Below are 11,944 nucleotides of genomic sequence, written 5' to 3' on the forward strand. Positions count from 1 at the left end.
TATGTACAATAAAACTTCGATAAATTAATAGTCTTGGGAGCGATAAAATCTATCAATAAATTAATAAGTTATTAATATATCGGTACATACCAAATTTTGAATTCAAAAATAAGTGTGTAGAACATTTTCGTAAAAATGTGTAGAACAATATTCGTATACCAACTATTTAGAGATTTTATTTTCAAATTAAATTATTTTCTAATTATTTTATGGCAATATATCAGATAACAGATTATATATTAATATAAACATTTAAATTTTGATGTTAAAATTAAGACAAATAAAAAGAACAACACAACAAAATCAATGCGGAATTTCTCAACAGACTACAAAAAATTAGAGATGAAGTCCAATTTATGTATAAATATGAACAAGAAACAAATAACTTTATTTTAATAAGGCGCCACAATATAGTGCTATTACACTAATTATTAATTTATATATTAGTTGGGCCCTGTTAGAACCTTAAATTTTTTATTATCTTATAAATTTATCGAGGTTATATATTTAGTACACTGACCCAAGTCGGGACCGATATCTTAGCAAAGTTATTAATTTAACGAAGTTCTACTGTACTTAGCAAAAGTGAGTGCATTCTGAAGTACCAATCGTGACTCTCTACTAATTTAATTGTTGAAAATTCTTTTCTTTTCAATGGTTGATTTTTAAAGTTGTAGATGGTGGTGTTATCCTTCTCGGAATATGCTCACTATTTTGTAGGTATATAAATCTTTTCAAGATGATTATATTCCCGAAATATTAGCTTCAGACCCTTCATCAGATCTGACATAGTGTGACAATTACTGTGTGAGTGGATCTTCCCTCTTCAAAAAAAAATGACGATACAAGTTATTCTATGATTCAGTTTGAAACCTGTTTTGAGGCATACTGAATTTTTTTGAGGCATATATACTCATTCATTATCCCATCTAGGGTGGGTTTATAAGGGGTGTGTAAAGGTAGTGCAGTTACCTATATATCCTTAAACAATTTAAATTACTAGAGGGCCTTTAATTATCCTCAAAAACCTAAAATCAACAATCAAAATAACTTTTAAACTTAAACATCTTGGACTCGAACTCAATTAAGCAATTAATCAAGTAATGGGAACACGAATCAAAGTGAGCGATGTTGAGTGAGAAATTCAAATCTCAATTGCTCTCAGATGTATTTTAGAATGTATTTGTAACAAACCCATCTTGTTTTTGATTGATTTTATTTTGTTTGATCGATAGAATATAATTTCATCGATCAAATTAGGGTTTTCAGAAGATCAGTTCGGCTGATCTTGGAATACCAATTTTGAGTCGAACCTAGTATTTGATTTAGAGAAACAGTATGTTTGGATGATGTGACTTTGTTATATTTTGTTCGAATCATCCGAACCTAAATTCGTCAGTTACAGAGTGAAATTCGGCTGATAACTTGTCAGCCAAACCTCTTTTTTTTGAAAATGGTTGTCAGCCAAACCTAGGTATATTTTCAAAAAATAAAGGTTTGGCTGACAAGTTATCAGCCGAACCCTTCATCTGGTCAGTAGATCTAGGTTTTAAAAATTCAATTTTTTGACAGATTCAACTTATAAAAAGGCCATTAAACCTCTATAGAAGTCTACCTCTGATTTGAATCACACATTTTGGTCATTCTAATCACTAAAATCTCAAAACCCAAGTTTTTTTCACTTCTTCTTATTCCTTTCAAATCCCAACTCTCTCACATAAATTTGATTTCTCTACTAATTTACCACTAATAATTTAATTTTTAATCAATCCTTAAAATTCCTAATTAATCAAATCTAATCATAATCATTACCAAAAAGGATGGATAAGCGGTGATGTTGTTTTTTATTTAGTATTTTGGCATTATTTAGTATACCTCAAAAAAGATCAGTATCCCTAAAAACAGGTTTCTTCAGTTTCGTCTCCCCCTTACAAATTACTTGGGCTTTCATGACTCCTTCTTTTACACCCGGCTGGGCTTAAGCCCACTTGTCAAGTTCATAAGTAATATATTTTGGATTAAAAAATCATACATAACATATTTTGAATTAAATAAAACTCAACCAACCTGCCGACTTAACCAAACCGACGAACATAGATAGATTGGTCTGCGGCAGATCTTAATGATTTATTGGATTTTGAACTTGATGCAGGTGAATGCTATATTACTCTGGAATCCAATGAACACCTACATCCCACGATTTATAAGGGCAGATACTAACATTACTGAGGGTTGATACCATATAAGGGCTTATACTAACATTACTAAGGGTTGATACCATATCAAGACCTTAAACGATCCTGACCATTGGATCGGTTAAATGGTATCAGCTCTCAGTAATACCGGTATCATCCCTTATACATCTGTAAGGTTCAAAGACAAATTCGTTAGTGGGCCGACTGCAGGAGGCCCTTCTACTGGGTGACTAAAGTACATACTCTTTGATTTATCTGTAGCAAGTGCAAATTGTTGCACCCACAACCTAGTCACCCACAACCACTTTGTCTATTTCTAATTCTTAAGTAGATGAATCACATACTTGCCATGTATATGAATGTCTATAAAAAAAAAAAAAGCAAAAAAGGGAACACTTTCGTCCATTAAAAATCTCTCTTCTCCTCTATAATCTCTATTAAAGAAATGGTGAACCAGTATGTCCCAGCTTTCTTAGTGGAAATCCTTCTGTGTCACTTTTCTCAAATGATGGCTCATGCCACCTACTTCAGAAAGTTTGATATCAGAATTGCAGCATTTTGTGTTTGATGATTTTAATCATTAAAATTTTGATTCTAGAGCTTTTCATAATGATTGTTTCTTAATTCAACTATTGATTTTAATAAATATGTACATCGCATGCAGACTCTCCTTCCAAACATGCTATCACGCAAACCAATTACCCAAATATTGCCTGGGGGTAACAAAGTTGGTGGAAGAGGAACAGTTAAAAAGTGTTTGAGAGACTCCAGTTCCCTAAGATAGTTGACAACCAATTCTTGGAGGATAACAACCATGATGTCGTTGACTTTCATAGGGCTCTTGAAGCTGGTCTCACTCTGTATTTCCTTTTGAACAGCAATGGGGTTAGTCTCGATTGCTGGGGACGTAAGTTGGATGGGTGCCCTTTAGAAACATTCAAAGCTGCCCAGCTTTCTGATCACATAGTATTCAGTTTCTAAATCTAGTGAATCTGTATACAACTTTTACTTTGGAAGTTAATTTTCTTCTGTTTTTTCATTGAAATATTTTTTATATAATCTTGAACTTGGACAAAGGTAATCATTCTTAGAAGTCTGCCTGTTCCTCTTGCTAACACCAGACTAGGCAACCTTGAGACTCCTGTGAACAGCTCTCTACCTTGCAAGAGCTGCACCCTTCAAGTCCCTTCTGTAGAAGTTAACGGCAACCTGACCAACAACAAGCAATCAGCTTTTAAGAGCTTAAAGAACAACAATGCACAATCAGTTTCTTGCTTATCAAAGAGAATGAAAGAATAATTACATAGAACTAAATTTAGCTTGAAACTTGGTAAAACTACGATATATGCACCAAAAGTACGCCATTCTAAACAAGAACAATCTGTAAGAGAAGTAACAGGAGAACCAGATTGCATCAAACAAAATATAGCACTAAGAAAAAGTCTAAGAAGAGTAAGGATATTTAGCGTTCAAAGCACCAAACTCATGCAACAAAGGTATCAGTAGTCAAAAACCAAACAAAAGCTAGTTTAAGTATATAATCATACATGGTTGTAGACAGGAACCCTACTGCAGGCTTACCCCAAATTTGTTTTGCGCACATACATACAAACTCAAGCTAAGAAACATAACGTCAGTATGTTACACAGATATCCATTACATGCTTGTCCTAATCAAGGCAATGAGAACATAAGGTCAGCAAGATCTAGTAACCCTGTTCCAAGTACACATAGCAGCTCCACATCGATTGAAGCAATAAGATGCAAAACATAAGTGACCGCACCATATTGCAAGTCGCCAATCTCTTTGAAACATAAAAGTCAACAGAACACAGACTAATTTCTAACCCATCACAATATGAACTCATATTCTTACACCAAGCATACATTATTCTACATCGTGACGAATCATATACACTGGCAGATTACAAAATTCATCTACACAAACATAATCAGGCTATCCTTAGCCATTCTAAAACTTAGATAACAAAATCTGATAAACATGAGTGAAGAGTTTATTTAATAAATTACCTGGTTGGCAGCAGCCTTAGCCATTCTACTGAATTCCTTCTTCATTGAACGAGAACATTATCCAATCCATAGTTTGTTTTTGTTTGACCAAGGGGATAGTTCATTGATACAAGCTCCAAAGAGCAAATACAGATCCCAAATTCAACGTACAGGAGAAATGACACCGTACTAGTGACCAATGCATAGTTTGAAAACCAGAAAATTAAAAGAACTACATTCATTCAAACTCTTTAACATTAATATATCAAAAACAATTGTGATGTCTGTAGAACAAAAAGAAAAGATCAACTGCTGCATCTTTAAACCCGGTTAGATATCTTGGAAGTCCGCCTGTTCATCTTCTTAACACCAGACTTGGCAACCTTGAGACTCCTGTGCACAGAGCTCAACCTTGCAGGAGCTGTACTCTTCAAGTCCCTTCTGTAGAAGTAATCGGCAACCTGAATAATAACAACAAGCAATCAGTTTTAAAGAATTTAAAGAACAGTTCACAACAACGCATAAACAGTTTCTTGGAAATCAATCAGAATGAAAGAGTAATTACACAACCAAACCCAGCTTGAAACTTAGTAAAACTACGATATTTGCACCAAATGTCTAAAAGAAGTAACAGGAGAACCAGACTGCAACAAAATATAGCACTAGGAGAAACCAAAGAAGAGGTTTACCCCGCAATAAGAAAAAGCGTAAGAAGAGGTTTACCCCGAACCAAAATGGCATACATACACAAACTCAAGCTAAGCAAAATGAGGCCAAGCTAAGCTAAACATACATACACAGAATACATGTTCCAAGTACACATGAACAGCTAAGCATTGGTGGAAGCAATACAGACATAAAAGTGAAACATAACTGAATACACAATACTGCAAGGCATCAACCTCCCTGAAACATATATGTCAACAGAATACATGATCAATGTTTTTGTAAATTAAGCTAATAGGGTTTGAATTAGACTTCAGAACTGACAATTCCACACTACAACATGACAAGTAGAATGAGAGACACCATTACAAATATAGCACTATGTAAAAGAAGCAACAGGAGAAGCAGATTGCACCAGACAAAATATAGCACTAAGAAAAAGTCTAAGAAAAGTACGAATATTAAGTGTTCAAAGCACCAAACTCATGCAACAAAGATACCACTAGTCAAAAACAGAACAAATGCTAGTTTAAGTATATAACCATATATGGTCGCAGACAGAAACCCTACTGCAGGTTTACCCCCAAAAAAATTTGCATACATACATACATACAAACTCAAGTTAAGCAACATAGGGTCAGTATGTAATACATGTTTGTCCTAATAAAGGCATTGATAACTTTTTTTACAGAACAGAGTACACAGAGTAACAACCAAATCGAAAACACTTGCACTAAATCATGTAACAAGCAATCAAAATTCTAACCAAACTAGTACCCCTGTTCCAAGTACACATAGCAGCTCAACATTGACGAAAGCAGTAAGACACAAAACATAACTGACCACACCCTACTGCGAGTCATCAATCTCTCTGAAACATAAATGTCTACAGAACAGACTAATTTCTTTGTAGGCTTCACACAACAACATCACAATATGAACCAGAACTACAACATGACAATGACAATTAAGCTAACAGACTAATCTCTGAGACTCCATTACTAAATTATTCCAAATTCCAGCTAACCCATCACAGTACGAACTCATATTCTTACTCCAAACATACATTATTCTACACCTTGCTGAATCATATACATTACCAGATTACAAAAGTCATCTACACAAACATAATCAGGCTATCCATATATGTACCATAAAACTTGGATAACAAAATCTGATAAACATGAGTAAAGGGTTTATTTACTAAATTACCTGGTGTGCAGCAGCCTTAGCCATTTTACTGAATTCCTTCTTCATGACAGTTTTGTGTACTTCTTTACTTCTTCTGTTTGTTAGTCATAGTAGTTGCAAGAACAAAACTTGAATCTTTTCCAGCTTGAACTGAAAAAGTCTTTGCATTCGCTAACCCTACAACACCCAAATTACCACCAACAAAATTCATTAAAAAAATCCTTAAAATCTCACCAACAATTAACCAAACCCAAATAAGAACTCAAAAGTACAAGACTCAGATGTCGCTTTTCTTAGCAGAGTTTTTGAAGGAGTTAACGTTGTTGTAAAGATTGTTGGGTTCTTTACTGAGCTGAACCATTTGATTTCCATTTCCCAACTCTTTGACGAGGGAAGCGTTGTTGTCATTTTCTACTTTGCATAACAAACAAAACACAGATCAAACTCAATCAAATCCAGAATCAAAATCAATCATAAGAATCGAATCAAGCGAGGGGTTTTATTATACTTACAAGGAAATGAGAAGTTTAGGGCTTTTCTTCTTCTTTGTGCTGCTGCTCTGGGAGTTTCGCAGACGACTAGAGAACCACCATTTTGGTTCTTTACACTGCATTGAGAATTTATCACCAGACACAGGATCAGTAAAGTAGTTTTAACAATTCCATTGTGATTCAGGGTTAAGACCACTTACAATTGAGTAGCAATTTGGGAAAGTGAGTATTGGAAAAACTGGGATTAACTGCTTCAGTCCCATTATGGACTAATCGATGAATATTCAGTGATTCTGTTTTGTATTGATAACCAAATCGAAACCCATCTGAAGAAATTAAGATTACGACTGGTTTCTTGAGTTTCTGTAGTGGACGGGTTGTGAGTTGAGTTGGGGTTTTGAGAGCAGTGGATGTGAAGATGTTAGGGAGGAGAAATGCCCCTCTGCGGACCTAACATCCCGTGCTACTCCAAGACCAAAAGTCTTGCTAAACTTGACTTAGGGGTCGGCCCTGCTTTTTCAGGCCCATGGCACACCTTTTCATTTTCCTTTTAAGATAAAGTAATAGCAATATAGCATATAAAATATCGTATGGTATAAGAAGTAACCCGAAAAATCCAACAAGAGGAAGAGAATGATTAAAGGAGTTGAACAAATATGCAAGTATAACTAACAACCGATTTAACTATATATATGTATATGCTGCAACTTAACTTACGATGGTTGGAACAAAATTTAATATTAGGGAATTATTGAAAGTTCCAACTCTAAAGTTTCAACTTAACTAAAGTAGAAGGTGAGAAGTTGTCATGTAGTTTCAGTTTTCTCGAGTCATGCTAAGCATACAAGCTTCTAAAGTTCCAATTCTAATGTCAATAATAACAATAAATAAGGCATTCTCAGTATGACTTGAAAATGAAACCACGGAGAAGGAAATATTAAAAGAGAGATTATAAACGTGTGGATTCTTGAAGATCTCAAGAAGTTGAGGACAATACATAGAACAGAAATTAAACCTGGCCAAGTATAAGGATGGGGAGGGAGGTAACAAAGCCATGTTTATATTTCTGTAAATTTTCGAAAAACAAGTCTTTGTTCATGGTTGAACCTGTTCTTTGGATTCTAATACAAACATCAAAGCCAATCCTTGATTATCCTGCTTCCAGAATCACCTGTTGTTGAGTTTAAGTCCTAGTAAGAAATTTAAGGTAGTTCTTGCCATACAGGTAGGGGAAGTAGTCAAGCCATGATTTCTCCTAGGAACTAAATAGAAATTGGACAAAGTTTGAACAGAAACTAAACAAAGGTAATCTTTCATGACTAAGTAGGAAAAACATTGAACATCAACGTTAACCAATCCATAGTTTGATAACAAGAACGAAAGAACTTGATTAAACATTCAAACTCTTCAACACTAACATATCAAAAACCCTTGTGATACCTGTAGAACAAAAAGAGAAGATCAACTTCATCTTTGAACTCTGTTAGATTTCGTGGAGTGAGGTCTGCCTGTTCCTCTTCTTAACACCAGACTTGGCAACCTTGAGACTCCTGTGCACAGCGCTCAACCTTGCAAGAGCTGCACTCTTCAATTCCCTTCTGTAGAACTTGTCGGCAACCTAAATAATAACAAGCAACCAGCTTTTAAGAACTTGAAGCACAGCAATGCATAATCAGTTACTTGGTATTCAACAAGAACAAAAAAATAATTACATTTAACTATACCCAGCTTGCAACTTTATAAAAAAGAACAATGTGTAAAAGAAGTAACAGGAGAACCAGATTGCAAGAGATGAAATATAGCACTACGAAAAAGCCTAAAAAGAGTTAAGGATATTTAGTGTTCAAAGCACAAAAATCATTCTACAAAGGTACCAATAGTCGAAAAACGAGCAAAAGCTGGTTTAAGTAAAAAATCACGTAAGGTTGCGGACAGTAACCCTACTGCAGGATTACCACAAAACAAAAAATTGCATACATACAGAAGCACAAACTCAAGCTAAGCAAAATAAGATCATTGTGTAAAACATATCCCCAGTACATGTTTCAATTCACGTAGTCCTAATCAAGGACTTGAAAGTTTCTTTTACATCTAGGACTTTACATAACCATACATAGATATAACAACCAAAATGAAAACACTTGCACTAAATCATGTATCAACCAAACAAAATTCTAACAACACTAGTAACCCTGTTCCAAGTACACATAGCAGATGAACATCAATGTAAGCAACACAGACAGAAGCAGAACACAGCTGATTACAATATACTGCAAGTCATCAATCTCTTTGAAACATAAATGTCTACAGAACACATAACTAATTTCTTTGCAAATCAAGCTAATAGGGTATCTATTAGATTTCACTATTAACAGTTCCACACTACAACTACAATCCTAGACCCACATCAAATTCCAGCTAAGTGATGATAATATGAACTTACACTAAATGCACATTGTTCTACATCATGCTGAATCATATATAATACCATATTATAAAATTCATCTGCACAAACATAATCAAGATATCCACATATGAATCATTAAACTTACACAAAAAGAAAACCATTGTGATGTTTGTAGAACAAAAAGAAAAGATCAACTGCTGCATCTTTAAACCCTGCTAGATTTCTTGGAAGTCTGCATGTTCCTCTTCTTAGCACCAGACTTGGCAACCTTGAGATTCCTGTGCAAAGAGCTCAACCTTGCAAGAGCTGCACTCTTCAAGTCCCTTCTCTAGAAGTAATCGGCAAACTGAATAATAATAACAAGTAATCAGTTGTTAAGAAATTGAAGAACAACAATGCACAACACTGCATAATCAGTTACTTGGTAATCAACAAGAACGAAAAAATAATTACATTGAACTACACCTAGCTTGAAAATTGATCAAACTGTAATACATGCACCAAAATTATATCATTCCGAACAAGAATAAGTGTAAAAGAAGTATCAGGAGAAGCAGATTGCAACAAAATATAGCACTAAGAAAAAGCCTAGAAAGAGTTGAGGATAGTCAGTGTTCAAAGCACCAAAATCTTTCTACAAAGGACCCCAATAGTCGAAAAAATAACAAAAGCTAGTTTAAGTAAAAAATGAAAATCACATAAGGTTGCGGACAGTAACCTACTGCAGGGTATAACAACCAGGACTTTACATAACCATACATAGATATAACAACCAAAATGAAAACACTTGCACTAAATTAAGTATCAATCAACCAAAAATCTAACAACACTAGTAACCCTGTTCCAAGTACACATAGCAGAAGAACATCAATGTAAGCAATACAGACAGAAGCAGAACACTGCTGATTACACTATACTGCAAGTAATCAATCTCTTTGAAACATAAATGTCTACATAACACATGACTAATTTCTTTGCAAATTAAGCTAATAGGGCACCAAGACTTCACTATTAACACTACACTAGAACATGACAACTACAATGCTAGACCCACTACTAAATTACTCAAAATTCCAGCTAAGTCATCACAATATGAACTTACACTAAACATACATTACTCTATATACGCTGAATCATATACAATACGAGATTACAAATTTCATTTATACAAACATAATAAAGCTCTCCACTAATCCACATATGCATCATAAAACTTATACATCAAAATATAGTGAAGAATTTGTTCAATAAATTACCTGGTTGGCAACATCCTTGGCCATTCTACTGAATTCCTTCTTCATGACAGTTTTGTGTACCAAAGCTGAAGGGTTCTTCTGTTTGTTAGTCTTGGTAGTAGCAAGAACAACACCTTTGCATTCGCTAACCCTACAATATCCCAAATCACCAACAAAACAACAAATCATTAACAAAATTCTAAAATATCACAAACAAACCCAAATCAAAACTCAAAAGTACAAGACAAGATGAAGTTTTTATTACCAGAATGTTTGAAGGAGTTAAAGTTTGTAAAGATTGTTAGGTTCTTTACCGAACTGAACCATTTGATTTCCAGTTCTGAACTCTTTGACGAGGAGAGCATTGTTTCTCTTCACGATCTCCCAAATAAAAGCCCCGGTACTGTTGTCATTTTCTTCTTAACCTAACACACAAAAGGGATTTCACAAAATATCAGATTCAATCAAACCTAGAATAAAATATCAAACATAAGGATACAAGCGAGAGATGTATTAGTACTTACAACGAAATGAGAAGTTTAGGGGCTATGAGAGTTTTGGAAACTGCTAGAGAACCACCATTTTGGTTCTTTACTCAGCATTGGGAATTTATCACCAGATACAGGATCAGTAAGGGTGCGTTTGGAACGGATGGAGTTGAGGGTGGAGTTCAGTCCACGGATGAAGTCAAAGGTGGAGTTCCAATTCTAGGTAGTTGAAACTCCATTATAGGGTGGAAAATCAAATAACACCTCTTCCCATGGAATTTCAAACTCCACTCTTTCAACTCTATCAGTTGACCATACTGACATTTGGTTTTCATTTTCTTTTCATTTTTTTAATTTCAACAATCTTTGATTTCTTATAATTATATTATTTTTACAATTAGTATTACCTTAATAATATTAAACCCATTTCTGCTTCAGTCCCATTACTGATTAAATGATGAATGTTGAGTGTTGGAGCTTTTATATTGATACCAAAATCGAAACCCATCTGAAGAGATTAAGATTATGACCGGTTTCTTGAGTTTCTAGCAAGGACGGGTTGTGTATTGAACCGGGGTTTTGATTTGAGAGCATTGGGATGTGAGGCGGAGGAGAAGCAAAGGAAAGGAATTTGTTGACCTAAAAAATGCCTTGAAGCTAGGCTTCCGGTGCGTTTGGATACCTTCTCCAATAGCAAAATTTAAATCAGAAGTCAGAAACAAAATTATTTTGCTTTACAAAAAATTGACTTTTTCATATTTTAAAAGTCGTTCTGAAAAATTATTGCAAAGTGCCAACCGATTTCTGACTTTTCGACTTCCCGAAACCCAAAAACAACTTATAAAACATCCTATTAGACTCATGGAATTTTTTTTGTTTATAATTATTTTCGTTTCCTCTCTTTTTGATAATATGAGGGGGACGTCTGCGAAGAGAGGGATTTCATATCGTTGTTTTATGTATCTTTGTTTTGTAAATCCATTTTATAAACTAAATATTTGCCTAATCCAGTGTTTTTATCTAGTGTTGCAGCTGTACATTCCATTGTTTTTTAAAATTGCCTTAACATTAGGGAGCATGAAAGAAGCTCGGCATGTTTTGAAGGGATAGATTTGATAGGCAAGAATCGGTGTAGATATTACGATATGCATGACTTTTGAATGATCTTGAAAAACTTCCTGTAAGGTTTCCGATTACCTAAATAGGTTTTCTCAATATAAGTTCTGAGGTTAACCTCTTTTCGAGGAAAAAAATTGAAAGAA

At 34.5% G+C, this 11,944-nt stretch overlaps 1 long non-coding RNA gene across 5 annotated transcripts; it reads right to left on the reverse strand.

The window, feature by feature from the left end:
• Positions 1-2,831: 2,831 nt before the first annotated feature.
• LOC113347942 lies at positions 2,832-11,125 on the reverse strand. Of its 5 annotated transcripts, none has more exons than XR_003359345.1 (10): positions 10,719-11,125; positions 10,460-10,619; positions 10,216-10,345; positions 9,105-9,305; positions 6,753-8,170; positions 6,574-6,668; positions 6,334-6,472; positions 6,083-6,238; positions 4,226-4,665; positions 2,832-3,404 (listed from the first exon to the last, which is right to left on the reverse strand). It is a non-coding gene; the product is annotated as an uncharacterized LOC113347942 (long non-coding RNA). The 5 variants fall into 5 exon arrangements; XR_003359348.1 differs by having other exon boundaries at positions 6,334-6,475; XR_003359346.1 differs by having other exon boundaries at positions 2,833-3,404; positions 6,574-7,099; positions 7,993-8,170.
• Between the last annotated feature and the right edge of the window lie 819 nt (positions 11,126-11,944).

This window comes from Papaver somniferum, chromosome 2 (assembly GCF_003573695.1).
Source record: "Papaver somniferum cultivar HN1 chromosome 2, ASM357369v1, whole genome shotgun sequence".
Lineage (NCBI taxonomy): Eukaryota > Viridiplantae > Streptophyta > Magnoliopsida > Ranunculales > Papaveraceae > Papaver > Papaver somniferum.